The sequence below is a fragment of the Lissotriton vulgaris genome, chromosome 3_1, assembly GCF_964263255.1.
Source record: "Lissotriton vulgaris chromosome 3_1, aLisVul1.2, whole genome shotgun sequence".
Taxonomy (NCBI): Eukaryota; Metazoa; Chordata; class Amphibia; order Caudata; family Salamandridae; genus Lissotriton; species Lissotriton vulgaris.
In genome coordinates, this window is record NC_141689.1 from 913,919,867 (window position 1) to 913,938,178 (window position 18,312).

Here is an 18,312-nt window from a genome sequence, read left to right on the forward strand (position 1 = left end):
TGACGCTGCTGGGGGCCGATTTTCAGTCCGACCGTCACAGGCTGTGACGGGCGGACTGAAAATCGGCCCCCAGCACAAAAACCGGCCCCCCCCTTTTTGAAAACCGGCCCCCACCCCCTCCAGCCGACCGGGGGATTGCCCGGTGCCCGGCATTGCCAGTCCGGGCCTGATCCTTCAGTCTTCAAAGGCATGTCCATCTGCCCAAATCTTTAACTTTATTTTGCTCCTCTCCAGCAAGGGCTTCCTTTGAGGTTTTCTGGGGCCACGGAACCTTCTTTTGAAATTTCCTGCAGATAAACTGATTAAAAACTAATGGGTAGATGCATCAATGTTTGCATTTGCGATTCCTTATTTGCGAAAAATAAGGAATCGCAAATAAGGAATCGCAAATGGTAATTCATCATTAATTTCGCAATTTAATTGCGATTCGGTAAAAATCGCAATTTTTGCCGAATCGCAAATATTTTGCGAATTCCAAATTGCGATTTCGCAATTCCCATTGATTCCTAAGGGCCAAAAGGCCCATAGGAATCAATGGGAATTGCGAATTCGCAAATTGGAATTCGCAAAATGTTAATGCATTCCATGGGTGCAGGGGGGGGGTCCAAAGGAACCCCCCTGCACCCCTGAAATGTATTTTAAAGTGCATGTTACACACACACATGTCCTAAGGACATGTGTGTCTGTAACATGACAGAGTTTTAAAATGCATCTTTGGGCATTTTGACACATTTTTGCAAATTACCACGAGGTTCAATTTCGTGGTAATTTGCACTCCCTAATTACGAAATCGCAATTTTAAAAATAATCATGCATTGCTTTTAAGGAATCGCAAATTTGCGATTCCTTAAAAGCAATTGCATTTTTGGAATTCGCTAAAAATAGCGATTTTCCAAAAATGCTTGATGCATCCCAGAAACCAATTTAGGAAGTGCAAACGGCCGAATTTTGCGATTCGCACCGTTTGCACTTCCTAAAAAGGTTGATGCATCTAGGCATAAATTTATGAATACCAAAATGAGCAAATGCCTTCTGTGAATACCAAAATGGTAGTAAGTTAAGGATTTTGTCTTAAGTTAGTTCTGTGAATCAGGCCTTCTGATCTGAAAATACGGAATGAAATGTATCAAGGTACCTGCTGTATGCTTGGTGTATAAGAAACAAAATGTTAGCTAAAATCTAACATTATGCTGTACATGGATATCATGTTGCTCAGTGAACGTTTATGATATACTTTGTCCTATGCTGCAATGTTGTTTCATAAGTTTTCAATCTCATGTTTTTATTGTATTTTTAAATCTACTTGTATATATGTTTTGATGTATTGACGTATTTATGTAAATGATCATATATTGATCGAATAGATAATACTATACTATAGTTCCTGTTTTCAATCAATATTGGGTAAATTGGACTCCATCTTCCAGCAGGAAAAGTAAAATCACAGCTTGACTGCCTAATAATCCAGGACCAGTTAAAAAGGCACACAGAGAAATGCATTTTTTTTCTAAACTTTTTATAACCTCTCAGACATAGGTAGACCCCATTTAAAGTATACATATCGAATGTGCCATTGACATTTATTATGATATACTAGGTTTATTAGTTCTTTGCTTTTCACACCTGACATAGATAGTTAAAACAGCACGAATATTTTTAAATTAGGTCTGGGTTATATCTTATTTTTTATCTCATAATGATTTGTGCTTTCTACTGAAGTGAAACTTTGGGTTTAGCTTTAGTCTGTTGTAACTAAAGCAGAGCCAGTAATACTTTGTTGAGGATTATGGCCAACCTCTTTTTTTGGATATGACAGAACCATGCATTCCATTGTAACGGTGAACAGACAAAATATCGACTCCAAAATATCGACTGGACATAATATCGAGTTTTAAATATAGACTGGACAAAATATCGACTGGACATAATATCGACTACAAAAATATCGTTTTTCAGGTAAGTGAAGTAATATCGACTGTTTAAAATATAGATAGCAAAAATATCGAATTTTTAATAATATATAATATTTTATAGTGTATTTTTATGTAATAATATGTGTGAAAAGTGTGTATTAATGTAATAAAATATTTTATTAAATGGAATTTGTTTTTTTAATAATTGCGTTATGTAATTCTGTAGCGGGTTGTGGGTTTATAGGGGAATAGGGTGGGAAGTAATTTAATAATAATTAATTAATTAATATATGTTTGTAAATATTTATAATTAATAATTAATTGATAATTAATAATAATTAGTTAATTAATTAATATAATTGTGTACATATTTTGAATTAGTAATTAATTGGTAATTGATTAATTGTAATTAGTTAATTACATTAATTAGAGTACATTTTAATATATATAATTTTGTGTTATTGTTAAGTAATTAATTGGGAAAAATAATATTAATTAATTAAATAATTACAGCTAATGTGCTAATATATTTACTTTATTGTTATTGTTAATTAATAATTAATTGGTAATTAAATAATATTGATACATTTTGGGTAAAGGAGTATTTTTAAGGTTCAGGGTCAGTTTTTAGTTTTTGGGTAAAGGGGCATTTTTAGGGTTCAGGGTCAGTTTTCAGTTTTTGGGTAAAGGGGCATTTTTAGGGTTCACGGTCAGTTTTCAGTTTTTGGGTAAAGGAGTATTTTTGGGGTTCAGGGTCAGTTTTTAGTTTTTGGGTAAAGGGGCATTTTTAGGGTTCAGGGTCAGTTTTCAGTTTTTGGGTAAAGGGGCATTTTTAGGGTTCAGGGTCAGTTTTCAGTTTTTTGGGTAAAGGGGCATTTTTAGGGTTCAAGGTCAGTTTTCAGTTTTTGGGTAAAGGGGCATTTTTAGGGTTCAGGGTCAGTTTTCAGTTTTTGGGTAAAGGGGCATTTTTAGGGTTCAGGGTCAGTTTTCAGTTTTTGGGTAAAGGGGCATTTTTAGGGTTCAGGGTCAGTTTTTAGTTTTTGGGTAAAGGGGTATTTTTAGGGTTCAGGGTCAGTTTTGGGTTTTTGGGTAAAGGGGTATATTTTAGGGTTCAGGGTCAACAAATAAGATTGTACATTTTTTTTATTATTTTCATTTATTATTTAATTATTATAATTTAATTTAAGTATTTTTAAGTATATTTTAGTCATTAAAATTTAATATTAATTTAATTTAACACTGTTTTTAATAAAGTCGATATTTTTTACATCTATATTATTGTTAACAATATTTTGTACTCGATATTTTTGTACTTACCTGTTTGTAGATAGAAAGTCGATATTTTGTCTGTCGATATTTTGTCAACGATATTTTTGCAGGTCGATATTTTGGCAGTCTATATTATTTCAGTGATCCCATTGTAACGCATGCCGTGATAACACAGCTGTTACAACGTGAATGCCATTACCGCGCATAACCTTTACGACACATTTTATTACAATGTATTTGCCTTTACCATGCATGCCTTTACAATGAATTTCATTGTAAAAGCATGTATGGTAGAGGTCTATGAGTGGAAAAGGTTCCACCAGTAAATATTTTACAGGTTAAGTATAAACTATATATATATATATATATATATATATATATATTATATATATATATATATATATATATATATATAAGAGCGGATGTGTTTCTTTTCATCAGGAAACTAAAATTGAAAACGTTTTTTGCCATCAAATCCAATCCTAAAGCCACTAATAGTAAAGACCGAGATTAAATGGCAAGTGATGCTCCTTTGGCAGCAGCCAGTGATGCAAGAACTTTATTCACTCTATGTGATTTGGAAACAGGATCTCCTATCTCCAGCAGCAATCAGTCTATAGACCTACCAGATACCCAAAACCAACTTCGGGCTATAAATGTTGCACAAAAAGGAGCCGGGAAAGTCCCTTTAAAGTGAAGAGCAAGTTTGTCCCCGTCATGCCAAAAGACGCAGTGGACATATTCCATGAGTGTGTGGTGGAAGACTTAAAAACACTTACCAGGCATATATAAAGACAGAAAAATGCCACCAACAAAAATATTTAAAAAAACTTTCAATCTGTCCAATATGAGCATTTAATGGACAAACTAAGCAAGAATCTGGACATAGTAATCAATTCATCCGACAAAGGAGGTAACATCATCCTTTGGCAAAAGCAGGAATATATGACAGAAGCAAAGAGACAATTGGGCGATACCAACTGCTATGTCAGAAGCAGCGGCTTGGAATACAAACGGGCCCGAGATACTCTGAATCGAATGCTAATGTCATACAAGTGGAACAATTTGATCTCATCTGAGGAATGTGCGTTCTTGCATGTAGAAAATCCTGTGATGCCGCACCTATATTTGATTCCTAAGGTGCATAAAATGAAACAACCCACCCCTGGCAGACCCATCACTTCTGCAATAAAGAGTATGGGTGAGAATGTTTCCCGCTACATTGATTATTTCCTGCAAACTCACGTCCAAGGTCTTGCTAGCTACATCAAAGACACTGGTGATTTTCTGTCTAAACTTGGCACAATACAATGGCAGACCAACTGGTGTATAATAACACTAGAAATCGAATCATTGTATACCTGTATTGAACACTGCAAGGGTATTGAAGCCATCAGACATTACTTGGGACACAAATCTTGTGAGTACTATGGCCACAATCAAACACGGTGTGACCTGGTGTTCTGGTGCCTCAATAATAACTTTTTCATGTACCGCAAGGATGTCTGGAAGCAAATCAGGGGTGTTGCGATGGGATCCTGCTTCTCCCCCAGCTATGCATGTTTACACATAGGCTGGTGGGAGGAGCGGGATCTCATCGCAACACCGGGCTTCAGCAATGTCAAATATTGGATGCGATTCATTGATGACATTTTTTGCATATGGGAGGGTGATATTTCGAGCGCACACCAGTTTGTTAAAGCTCTCAACACCAACAACAGTAATTTTTTTTTACATATAATGTCAGCAGACAATCAGCCCAATTTCTAGATGTCCAAATGATATTGAAGGAACCAATATCATGACATCATTATACCGCAAACCCACTGCTGGCAACAGTATACTGTACGCCAGCAGTGGACACCCCCGTCATGTAATCCAAAGTATACCTCTGGGGGAACTTTTGCGGTTGAAAAGAATCTGCAACAGTACTGAAAAATTTGATGAGGGAGCAACCTTGATGTTGAGACGTCTGAGGGCCAGGGGTTACAGTGAGTCAACGCTTTCCAAAGCATTAATTAAAACCAAGGAAAGATCAAGAGAATCTCTCCTCTTGCCCAAGCCCGCTGAAGTTGAGATTGGTGACCAATCTCCCAGGTTGATTATCACTTTCAGTCAGCAACAGCATCAGATCAAATCCATCATTAACAAACACTGGTCTATTCTTAAAACTGACAGTGTATTGTGCTCAAGAGTTACAGACAGACCAATCATCACCTTTAAAAGAGCCTGTAGCATGCACAGCAGGCTGGTGATGCCAAGTCCAGAGTTGGTCAGTGGCAGTGACTGGCTCAACAGAAAAGGCTTTTACAAATGCAGTTCTTGCCGTGCGTGCAAGTTTGGGCAAAACACCACACACTATGTCAATACTTTTTCTGGCACCAAGATCGCAATCAAGGGCAACTTCAGCTGCCGCACAGAGTTTGCTGTGTATGTCCTGACGTGCACCTGCGGCTTGTGCTATGTGGGAAGCACGAGGCCGCAGGTGCACGTGAGAATTCTGCAGCATCTCCGGGCAATCGTAAATCACGACTCAGCCTACCCCGTGGCACGGCATTTTAATTCAACACACGACAGGGATATGTCGTGCTTGAGTTATTACGTTATAGATGCAGTGCCTTTACAAAGACGGGGTGGAGACAGGGACAAAATGTTGATAAAGTCTGGAACCCAGTACATTATCGCGTTGGATAGCAAACAGCCTTATGGGCTAAACGCGACTGAAGATCTTCACAACTTCCTGTAAATATCACCTTTACTTGTCCACTTGCAGTCCATAGATGGTTTACATCATAAGTCTTGGTCCTACCCGATAGGTATTTTAGAGTCAAACCTGAACCTATTAGCAACAACCCTTCAAGCAACACATAGGTACATATGGAGGGTGTACTATGAAATCAACACACCAGATCAAGTACTGTACGTGTCAATGGATTTTTTATCTCTCCTTTTGTAAAATTTTGTACATAGGTTGTAAAATGTATATTTTATATCAGCCCTTATTGTTTTTTCACTTTGTTTTTTCCTATTTTTTCTCACTTATTAATATGCACATGTACAGAAAATCACATATACTTTGAATTTTAAGTATATATAGTGTAAACAGGTCTTAGTATTTATGATGTATATAATTCAAGAAATCTGAATTTTTTATAAATATTTAGGACATGAGCTTGTGGGTATTAGTGTGGAGTGCCACCACACTTACATTAAATGTCACATGATTTGATTGATTCAGGGCGGGAACAATTTTATAAATCCGATTGCTATCCAATATCAACTAGTACTGATTACTCTATATACCGAATGGTATATGCATTCATGCAGCAAAGATAAATGCCCCAGTCACTTTATTAGCCCTAGGGGTATCTGCATTTATGCAGTCATGATAATTGTTGAGGATATCAATGAGATGTGTGTAACGTTTTAAATGAGAATACATTTTTAATGTACATTTTATTCACTATAAAATTATAAAATAGATTGTAATTTTGAAAACAAGATTGACTTGTTTCATAACTTGCATTGGTTTCAGGCAAATATTACTTTTTGAACTGAACATAACGTGAAACATCGTCTGTTTTTGTATTCCATTTTGTAATTTGCACCTTTTCTATGTCTAAGATCAATGGTCATGTGATGCACGTTAGGAGGTGTGGCCCATAGGAGGGGTCAGGGAAACTAAGCATTTAAAAATAACAGACTGACCGACTAATCGGTGTGTGATCAAGAGTACACGATACTCGAAACGCGTCGCCAGAAAGGTTACTAATAAAACGCAACATCTTGCCTGAAGCCGTGGGGTCTGTCTCCTTCTTTCGCCACGCCGTGCGGTGTGGAGGTTTGGGAATTTTCTTTGTATATATATATATATATATATATATATATATATATATATATATATATATATATATATATATATATATATATATATATATATATATATATATATATATATATATATATTCACTGAAAAAACCATAGGTTATAGACCATATATAGTTAGGAATTAGCATTTACAAAACCTTGAAAATTCACTGAAAAAACATGGGTTATAGACCATATATAGTTAGGAATTAGCATTTACAAAACCTTATTTTACTCACACAAAACCATTGAAATTCCATATATAGTTAGTTGCACTAACTATATATCGCGCACCCGCAATCCACTGCTGATGATGTCACATATTACATCATTCATGACATGGTCAGTGACATCACTGATGACATCACTGATGACATCTCAAATGAAATTTCAATGGTTTTGTGTGAGTAAAATAAGGTTTTGCAAATGCTAATTCCTAACTATATATGGTCTATAACCCATGGTTTTTTCAGTGAATTTTCAAGGTTTTGTAAATGCTAATTCCTAACTATATATGGTCTATAACCTATGGCTTTTTCAGTGAATTTCAATGGTTTTTTAATAGCAAATATCAAAAGCTTTAAAATGTCAAGTACGTGGTAGGTAAAAACATTTTCGTGTTTATGCACGCTGATGTGCTTTGAACGCTGCCCACCCCCTCTTTTCTTTTATGAGTATTCTCTCTTTGCAGATAGTGAAGGGTAGGTAACGCAGGCCTTTGCCCCCGTTGTAATCCGTCGTGCCTGCTTCCCTCTCCATTTGATTGATTGTTATCCAAGCATTTACTGTTTTGGAATTGGTTCTCTTTGGTTCATTCTCTATTTACAAACAAGCACAGAGTCGCATTACTCTGTTTAGTCTTTGCAGATAGTGAAAAATCGTTAGAAAAAACAAAAGGAATCAAGCAAAATCAGTAGGCCACTAATGGGATCTCTTTTTGACCTCGCTAAAATAGAAACATTAGGAACAACCCCTCATGAGAAATATGAAACTAGTGAGAGGAACTGAGCTCGACGCCATGATGGCTGCAAGACAGCTCGGCTCCGCCGCCCACCCTGCCCAAAATAACGACAAACCCTATGCAAATATTATAAATATATACAACACACCAGCAAAGTAACAGGGTAAAATGTTTTATTAAATAACTATTTACATGGCAGCCTACTGCAACATCGATCCAAATGCATGCCGCCGTTCCCGGGATTTCTTCCCGACTACTCTGCGGCCTACGAGATGGAGAGGCCGGGGCATTGACTAGGCGATGCCTCTGGCCGCAACCACAGCGCCAACGATTGCTGCTGACGGAGGGGAGCCTTGCCGGTGAGAGCCACTGATCTGAAGAACAGCTGCCTGCGGTGCCTTCCTGAGCCGCTTGACGGAGGCACCCGAGGGGCGGTGTGGTGGCGCTGACTCGGAGGGGGCGCTTGGCTCCTGCCCCCTCCCCAAGTCTTGTTGCCCTGGTATGGCCTGAGATCGCCCCCGACATAGGTGGCCGGCTCCCGGGGTCAGGCGGAACTTGTTGCTTTTTGGTGACTCTTCCATTCTGGACCTTGCCCCACAATCCGTTTGACCTGACGACACATCCTGCGGTGCCCTGGTCCAACCATCACATATACCTGCGCCAGGAGACGGCGTGGGGTGCACTGGAAGGGAGAGGCGGCGCAAACGAGCCTCCCCCACTTCCCCCACCTCCCCAGGTGGAGTTTTCTCAGCTACACCCCAGCGCTTCACACGACAAGCTGAGTTGCGCCCGCTCCTGCGGCACAGTGCCTCGCTCGGCCAGCTGAATTGCGCCTGCTCTTGCTATTACAGCGTCTCACCCGCCATCCGGCTGAATTGCACCCACTCTTGCGGTACAGCGACAGGCGGCTGCCACGGAGCTCAGGAAATGGCGGTCGGCTCCACAGACTTGGGCCTGGCCTGCAAGGATGGCTCTGGGCAACCCTGGAACTCGGACGCTTGACTGCTAGGGCATGGGCCCCATTCCCAAAAGCGTCCCCTCAGCCTTGAAGATTCTACAAGAGTCACCGGGGCCCCCGACTCCCGCAGACTTCCGGTGGGGAGCGACTGCCATGATTGCTCGCGGAATGGCCACGACGTAGCCACGGGGTGCTCTCATGCTGATGCCAGCTTCAGTCTGAAACATCCAGAAACACTGTAGACTACCAATTCGATCAGTTGCGGTGGAGCCCCAAGTGACCCGGTAGAGAAGAACTTGCCCTCCCCTCTTTGACTGATGGTTCTTGTTGCCTGTCCCTTCTGTTGTCATTTAACAGAACTTTTTGGACTGCTGAAAGGGGTTCTGTTCCGACCGCTGGTTGGTGGAGACATTTTGACTATATTCTGGACCTGCCCGGCCTCGCCCAAAATGACGTCGGTATAAATGAGAATCGCAACTCCTTGATGTGTACTGGTTGCTCAGCCTTGATATCACGAGATATGTATGCAGTTTTGGAGCACATGGCGGGCGGGGACGGGTACTGATTGAACATTTGGACATCCCTATTGATATTAAGTTCTGATGTATTATTCATTACTGTAATATTGAAAGTTCGAATTAACGTTACTCATGGTACTTGCCCGCAAATGTATATCTAGATAATTTCATTGTAACTGTTAGACACCTTAATTCCTGCAACCTAATGGCCCGCCCCTTACGTTTTTCTACAGTGTAAAGGTCCCCTCATCATATACGATTCCAGTTTGCTCCGTGGCCGGCCCACGTGGTTGTAGGCCCGTATTTGTATACTGACATTTTTGCAAAAAAGAGTTTTTGAAGGAAGTATGGAATCAGCGTCATAACAATCGTCTAGGTTGGTAAGGTTTTAGAATAATGGCTGTTATTCCCAAACAATAGAAGACAGATAATGCAGTCCCTTTGCCTGAATTTAGGATTGATTGAAATTTGTATCCGTCACACCTGCCCTTTTTCCAGAATTGTTAGAAAATGGTCGACCGTAGCTTAAGGTATCTGCCGAATGTAAGGTGTGGTATTTTGTCCCATAAAATAAGACTAATTGAGAAACAAATACACGAAGAGGGAACTCGAATTTAGAGACAAACAAAATGAAACATTTTTTGGCATCATAAGAAGGGGAGGATATGTTACACAGAAAAATAATGCGAAAGGGATAGCCAAGATCTGTTGTATCACACGTTCCTGCAGCTAGTCTGATACATGGTAAGTAGAAGCTTTTTCGTGTTTGCGCGCGCTGACATCCTCTGAATGCTGTATCCCCCCCCCTTTCTTTTCTCCTCTGTAGGTTACATCGGAGTTCCGACTGAAGAATGGAGTGGACATGGACCGCACCGTGCTCCATGTAAGGAAAGACATAGACAAGCGCTGTGAGATATTGCATGGAGGGCAGACCATCACTGGGAACGTGAAAAATTGTATGGTGTGACTGTGCGTACATGCCCTGATTGTATGGTATGAATGTGTATGTATTCCATATGCCCGGCCGATAAACGTTCTGTTTGCGCAACTGCCGCGTTAGAAAACAACATCGTGACCCGTCGCGTAACCGCGACGTATCGCGTTGTCTCGTAATGCGTCATATGACGCGCCGCGTTCTCGCACCCGGAAGTGCTCCGGTGAGCGAGGCGCGAAGCGCAGCTTCCCGGAAGCGATCCGGGGCGCGGCCCGGAGCGCGTAACGTAAGCATAACAGGTCATGTGACTTGTTAATAAAACTTTTCATTGGTTCATTTCACTTTTGGGTTCCTAATGATGTAAGGCTAGGTCATGTGACCTAAAAATAACACTTTTCATTGGTTTAGAACTATTTTTTGTCCCAAATGATGAAAACCCCTCCTTGTTTCCTCACTCTGACTTTCATCTTTGTGAGAGGAAGACCTTTTTTCATCACTTAGCAATAGCAAGTGTTGTATCTTCAGCTGGTGCATCCCCACCACTACCACCACCTCCTAGGAAGAGAGTACCACCTCCTCAGGTGGTGGTTGAGCAAGAGGTGCCCCCCTCCCACACCTTCTTGTTGCCTGATTCGGCCAACTCAATCGATCGAGCATGAGAATCTGTTGTGATCTGAAGAACCGCTGCCTGCGGTGCCTCCCTGAGCCGCTTGACGGAGGCCCCCGAGGGGTGGTGTGGTGGCGCGGACTGGGAAGGAGCGCTTGGCTCCTGCCCCCTCCCCAAGTCTCGCTCGGCCAGCTGAGTTGCGCCCACTCTTGCGGCCTATGACATGGAGAGGCCGGGACGTTGACTAGGCGGGGCCTCCGGCCGCAACCACAGCGCCAACGATTGCTGCTGACGGAGGGGAGCCTTGCCGGTGAGAGCCACTGATCTGAAGAACGGCTGCCTGCGGTGCCTCCCTGAACCGCTTGACGGAGGCCCCCGAGGGGCGGTTTGGTAGCGCGGACTGGGAGGGGGCGCTTGGCTCCTGCCCCCTCCCCAAGTCTTGTTGCCCTGGTGTGGCCTGAGATCGCCCCCGACATAGGCGGCCGGCTCCCGGGGTCCAGCGGAACTTTTTGCGTTTTGGTGACTCTTCCATTCTGCACCTTGTCCCACAATCCGTTTGACCTGAAGACACGTCCTGCGGTGCCCTCGCAATGCAGCCTGGTCCCTGAATGTGTGCAGGGGGACGGTATTCCTCGCTCGGCCAGCAGAGTTGCGCCCACTCTTGCGGCCTACGACATGGAGAGGCCGGGGCGTTGACTAGGCGGGGCCTCCGGCCGCAACCACAGCGCCAACGATCGCTGCTAACGGAGGGGACCCTTGCCATTGAGAGCCACTGATCTGAAGAACCGCTGCCTCGGTGCCTCCCTGAACCGCTTGACGGAGGCCCCTGAGGGGCGGTGTGGAAGCGCGGACTGGGAGGGGGCGCTTGGCTCCTGCCCCCTCCCCAAGTCTTGTTGCCCTGGTGTGGCCTGAGATCGCCCCCGACATAGGCGGCCGGCTCCCGGGGTCCGGCGGAACTTTTTGCCTTTTGGTGACTCTTCCATTCTGGACCTTGTCCCACAATCCGTTTGACCTGAAGACACGTCCTGCAGCCTGGTCCCTGAATGTGTGCAAGGGGACGGTATTGATTGGATCAAGATGGCGGCTTCACACAAAGCTGACTCAAGTGTTGCTGCTGATGCTATGCATTCGTGCAAATCCATTCAGCCGTTTGAGCTAAAAGTGAGGCCAACCGCCCTATGGAAATTAACATGGGAAAAACGCGTTTTGGGACCCCCCTTTTTTCTCGGCCCCCCCTTGACAAACCCCCGCAAGTTTTAACCTCATAGCTGCTATTAAACATTCCTCCCCAGTGCTGCGCTGTCCATTAGAACTAGTGCTGAATGGACGTTCAATGGTCGTGCGCAGCACTGGGGAGGTAGTGCTGCCGTCGGCCAATGCACCGAGGCAGCACTTAAGGGGTTAAGGGGCTGCTCAGAAACAAAATGTCCCATTTTACAGAAAATTTCAGCCAATTCCGTCCACAAACGCCAAAGTTATTAGACATAGAATTTTCAAAAATCCCATAGAGAAAAAATCCTAACTATATATACCAACTGGCGACCGCCAGTAGGTAATATATATATATATATATATATATATCCATCGTGAAGTTGCCTGACGAATAGAGGACCACTCACAGGTAAGTTTTCAGTGTTGCATTCATTTATTGAAAGAAGGCACTCTCAGCGTCATAATGCCCATGCTCGAATCATGTCCGTAGTCCCGACGCGTTTCGTGTCTCTGCACTTCATCTGGGGGCTTTGAATTGACGGACGGTGAAAAGGGCAGTTTCCCAGCAGTTGTGGATTAAATACTTCCCGCCTACTAGGCGTGGCCACCAGCGTTGCCTCGTGGAAACTGTAGTGCTTTGGTATTCCTTCAGTGAGTCGCCTGCATATCACTTCCGTATTTCTAAAACAATGAAACCCCAGTGGGTTGGCAAAAGAAGTTCTGTGCGCATGGAGCAACTCTTGTCTTCTTTTAACCGCACTTGCCTGCCCGCAAGGCTGATCCGTCGTTTGGCGTTCCAGTAGGGCTGCGCGAAGCACAGCGGTGGTCTCTCTTGCGGCTCAGGCAGGCCGCATACAATCCATCTTGAAGTTGCCTGACGAATAGAGGACCACTCACAGGTAAGTTTTCAGTGTTGCATTCATTTATTGAAAGAAAGCACTCTCAGCGTCATAATGCCCATGGTCGAATCATGTCCGTAGTCCCGACGCGTTTCGTGTCGCTGCACTTCATCTGGGCCTGGGGGCTTTGGATTGACGGGCGGTGAAACAGGCAGTTTCCCAGCACTTGTAGATTAAATACTTCCCGCCTACTAGGCGTGGCCACCAGAGTTGCCTCATGGAACCTGTAGTGCTTTGGTATTCCTTCAGTGAGTCGCCTGCATGTCACTTCCGTATTTCTAAAACAATGAAACCCCAGTGGGTTGGCAAAAGCAGTTCTGTGAGCATGGAGCGACTCTTGTTTTCTTTTAACTGTACTTGCCTGCCCCCAAGGCTGATCCGTCGTTTGGCGTTCCAGCAGGGCTGCGCGAAGCACAGCGGTGGTCTCTCTTGCGGCTCAGGCAGGCCGCATTCACTCCATCGTGAAGTTGCCTGACGAATAGAGGACCACTCACAGGTAAGTTTTCAGTGTTACATTAATTTATTGAAAGAAGGCACTCTCAGCATCATAATGCCCATGCTCGAATCATGTCCGTAGTCCCGACGCGTTTCGTGTCTCTGCACTTCATCTGGGGGCTTTGGATTAACGGACGGTGAAACAGGCAGTTTCCCAGCACTTGTGGATTAAATACTTCCCGCCTACTAGGCGTGGCCACCAGCGTTGCCTCATGGAACCTGTAGTGCTTTGGTATTCCTTCATTGAGTCGTCTGCATATCACTTCCGTATTTCTAAAACAATGAAACCCCAGTGGGTTGGCAAAAGCAGTTCTCTGCACATGGAGCGACTCTTGTCTTCTTTAAACCGCACTTGCCTGCCCCCAGGGCTGATCCGTCGTTTGGCGTTCCAGCAGGGCTGCGCGAAGCACAGCTGTGGTCTCTCTTGCGGCTCAGGTAGGCCATATACGACGCATTATGATGCTGAAAGTGCCTTCATTCAATAAATGAATGCAACACTGACAACTTACCTGTGAGTGGTCCTCTATTCGTCAGGCAACTTCACAATATATATATATATATATATATATATATATATATATATATATATATATATATATATATATATATATATATATATATATATATATATATATATATATATTATACATCTAGGAAAGCGGAACTCAGGAGCGGGTGCGTGCCTTGAAACGTGGCGATGGAGACCACAGATAATATTTTCACTCGAGTTCCTTTACGACTTTGTAAAAGACCAGACCAAACTCTGAGGTTGAAGCAATGCAGGTTTATTTACTGCAAAACAAAAAACAGGACGCGTTTTGGCATCGCGCCTTCTTCAAACTGTTAACGCATAATTTGTATGTTCAATTTATAAATAAAGTTACACAAATGAAATTTAGTTCATCAGATTACGTCATTTCCTCTGAATTCATCAACATTAAAAATGTACTCAGTTTCACAACCTCCAAGGACCGTGGCCTTTGAACGACCCTGTGATTTTGCACATCGGTAGACTGGGATTGACAGCTCCGTGTCCACTCCCTTTTCTCCCGTCCTTACCTTCCCTTCCTTCTCCCCCCCCTGCTCCATCTTCCGACTTCCCTGCCCCTCCCTTGCCAGCTACCCTATCCGTTTACTATCTTAACACTAGGTCAGCAGTAAAGCACTATCACGAACTTTTCGTCTTACTGGACTCGCACAAGCCGGATCTCTTATTTCTTACAGAGACCTGGTTTTGTGACAATTCCCTTCCTTCTCTGTTAGCCACCCTTCCTGCCTCATATTATGCTCTGCGCGCTGACCGACCCACCGGCAAACCGGGCGGCGGCGTCGCTCTGATCGCCCGTACAGAATTCCCCTTTCAGCCTCTAACCTTTTCCTTTATTGGTTCATCAGACTTTTTAGTTGTCCGTTCATCGTCTTTTAGAGTCCCACTTACCTGCTTGCTTATGTATCGGCCCCCCCAACCCTCTCAACATTTTCTCTCCGGATTCCAAGATCTGGTGGCCACTTTAGCGGTCAACAACTCCTCCATCTTGGTATTAGGAGATTTCAACTTTTGGCCCTCAGACCCCGCAGAATGCTCGACTTCTAAAGAATTCTCGGATACCCTTCGCTCCCTCAATTTTGACTCCCATGTTCATTCCCCCACTCACATTCAGGGCCACATCCTTGATCAGATTTGGTCCCTTAATTGTCCAATAGCCTCCCTGTCCATCTTCCCCTGCACTTGGTCCGATCACTCCTTGATTTCCTTTTCCCTTCACCTTAGTCCAGTCACCAAGCCCTCTCTTCTCAAAAACATCTGGGCGCGCTCTTGGAACCAGGTGGATGTGGCCTCTCTGTCTGCCACACTCTCCGCATCCAGTCCGGATCTACACGGTCTGTCGTCTTCCGCACAAGCTGATTCTATTAACTCCTGGCTCCTGACAGGTTGCGACTCGGTCGCTCCCCTCAGGCGGGTGTCTCTTCCAGGCGTGTGAACGACGCGAACCGTTGGTTAATTGATGAACTGAAGGCCTTAAAACTAACCGTGCGCCACGCTGAGCGGGCCTGGAGGCGAGATTACTGCCCCAATCTTAAAACCCAGTATGCCATCCTCCTTTCTCAGTACAAAAAATCATTTTTGGCTGCTAAGACTGCTTACTTCTCCACAAAAATCCTGGCTGCCGAAAATCTGCTTAGAGAATTTTTTTCCATTGTACACAACCTCGCCTTCTCCGACAGAGCTACCCTCAAACCCTCCCCTTCCCAGGATTTATGTGACTCCCTTAACACTTATTTTCTGGACAAAATTTCTAACATTAAAGCCAATATCCCTCCCCCCTCTTTCCTTTGTCGACCCCCAGTGTCCGTCAGTCGGGGCACGCCTTGACTTCTTCCCCCTTCTGACAGAAGAGTCTTTTCTCTCCCTCCTTCCTATGGTCAAATCAGGCTCCCCTTTAGACCCCTGTCCTGCCCATATACTTAAGCACATCTACTCGGTCTGTGTGCAGCCCCCTCTCAAATTTCTCAACAGTTTACTGTCCCAGGGCATTGTTATTCAACCACTTAAATTGACCATCATTGTTCCTATCCAAAAAAAACCTGGCGCTGACCACTCCGCTCTTGTCAACTACCGCCCCATTTCATTATTTCGCTTTCTGGGGAAGGTATTGGAGCGCCATGTGACCAGAGCGCTCAGTACCTTTGTGGAGGAGAACGATGTGTTAGCCCCCCGTCAGGCTGGTTTTCGTCCTGCACACTCTACGGAGTCCGTGGTGCTATCGGTCCTCGACAACCTCAGGGAGGGCATGGACTCTAACCACCCCCAGGCCCTGGTCCTCCTCGACCTCTCCGCCACCTTTGACATGGTTGACTATTCCATCTTACTTTCCCGTGTCAGGGCGGCGGGGGTTGGAGGCTCGGCCTTGGTCTGGCTGTCCTCCATCTTGAGGGATCACGCCCAGGCAGTGCGCCTGGGTGACTTTTTAGCGGACTTCCGGAAGGTACAACGCGGGGTTCCTCAGAGTTCCTCCCTTTCCCCTCTTTTATTTAATTTGTACATTGCCCCTCTTATTTTCGCCCTTCAGCAAATGGAGGTCTCCGTCTAGAATTATGCGGACGACCTTCAGCTTATTTTTAATTTGTCCCCATCCCCTGAGTCCATGGTCAAGTTCCAGTCTGTTATGATTTTTATCCGGGACTGGATGAATTACAACCACCTGAAGTTGAACCCAGACAAAACTGAGCTGGTTTTGACAGGTGGCTGCTCCAGTCCCTGGACCTCTCTTTTCTGGCCCCCTCCCCTAGCCCCCCCCCCCTTCTCCATCTTCTTCTGTGAAAACACTTGGGATTAAGTTGAACGACCAACTCACTCTGCACTCCCAGATTAGTCTAGTGGTTTCCTCTTCTTTTCTTTCACTCCGCACCATCCGTAAAGTTTCCCGGTTCTTTTCTTTTTCTGCCTTAAAACTCATAGTCCTGGCGATGGTAATCTCTCGCCTCGACTATGGCAACGCTCTATATTGTGGCATGCCCGCTTACAGTATGCGGCGATTACAGCTGGTCCAAAACCAGGCTGCCCGCCTGGTTCATAACCTGGCCAGGTTCCACCATGTCACTCCTCTCCTCAAGTCCTTGCACTGGCTCCCTATCCGAGAACGAGCTCAGTTCAAGATGGGCTGCATTACTTTTCAGGCTCGGGTTGGCGCAGCCCCTGCTTTCATTTCTTCAGAAATTAAAGCCTACGCCCCCGTTAGGGAACTGCGCTCATCCTCCCAACAATTGTTGACAGTTCCCCGCTTTAGGCGTAAAAAGTGGGGGGGCACGAAATTTTCCACACTTGCCCCTGCATTTTGGAACTCTCTCCCCGCCCACCACGGATCTTCTACTTAATACTCACACTTCCGAAAGGCGCTAAAAACTTTTCTCTTCTCACAAGCCTTCCCACTGTAACTGTCTTGTTCTCTTACTCCTTCCTGATCTTCTTGTTCTCTGGGATCTGTACACCATAGCGCCATGAAACCGCCAGGTGAACGTGCGCTCTATAACTGCTTTAAACTCAAACTCATTCTGTTTAGTAGCGGTCATCTTAACACATCATTACTATTGATTAGAAGGGCACTAAATGCAAACATGATTTCCTTCAAAATGCATGGACAATCAAAAGAAATTGAGCCCTGGATGGGCAAACACTCTACTTTGATTAACATACTGTCACATACTCAATAATTGTTATGATTGTAGGTGTGATATTACACAAATTCTAATTCATGAAAATAAAATGGTAAGTACATATATACACTAATATACAATTCATTTCCTCATGATTTGTAGGACATATATACAATTAATCTCATTGCATAACAATTAAGCCTTGAATAGGCAGTTCCTATGATACCAATGTGCTATAAGGTGAATATGTGACTACAAGATCTATGTGAATAATGAAAATTAATCAGTGTATACAAAATGAGAAGGAAAATTTTGTGGGATCTGCAGGCGTAAATAAATAATGATAGAGTTTTAGCCTAAATGTATGGCTAACTCTTCCTCAGTATTCAGGCCTAAAGGTGTTCTAGTTTGGAGGTCTATAATAAATCTTGATTCGAGTCTTACTAACTGAATTTCTCTGTCCCCTCCACGATCTTTAATGGGGACATGATCAAGGCAGAAAAAGCGAAGGAGGTTACGATCAC

General features: G+C 44.0%; 1 protein-coding gene across 1 annotated transcript in view; it reads right to left on the reverse strand.

The window, feature by feature from the left end:
• Window positions 1–18,312, reverse strand: part of TRPM3 (transient receptor potential cation channel subfamily M member 3) — a 979,327-nt gene that overhangs the window by 959,494 nt on the left and 1,521 nt on the right. The gene's annotated exons all lie outside the window — the stretch shown is intronic.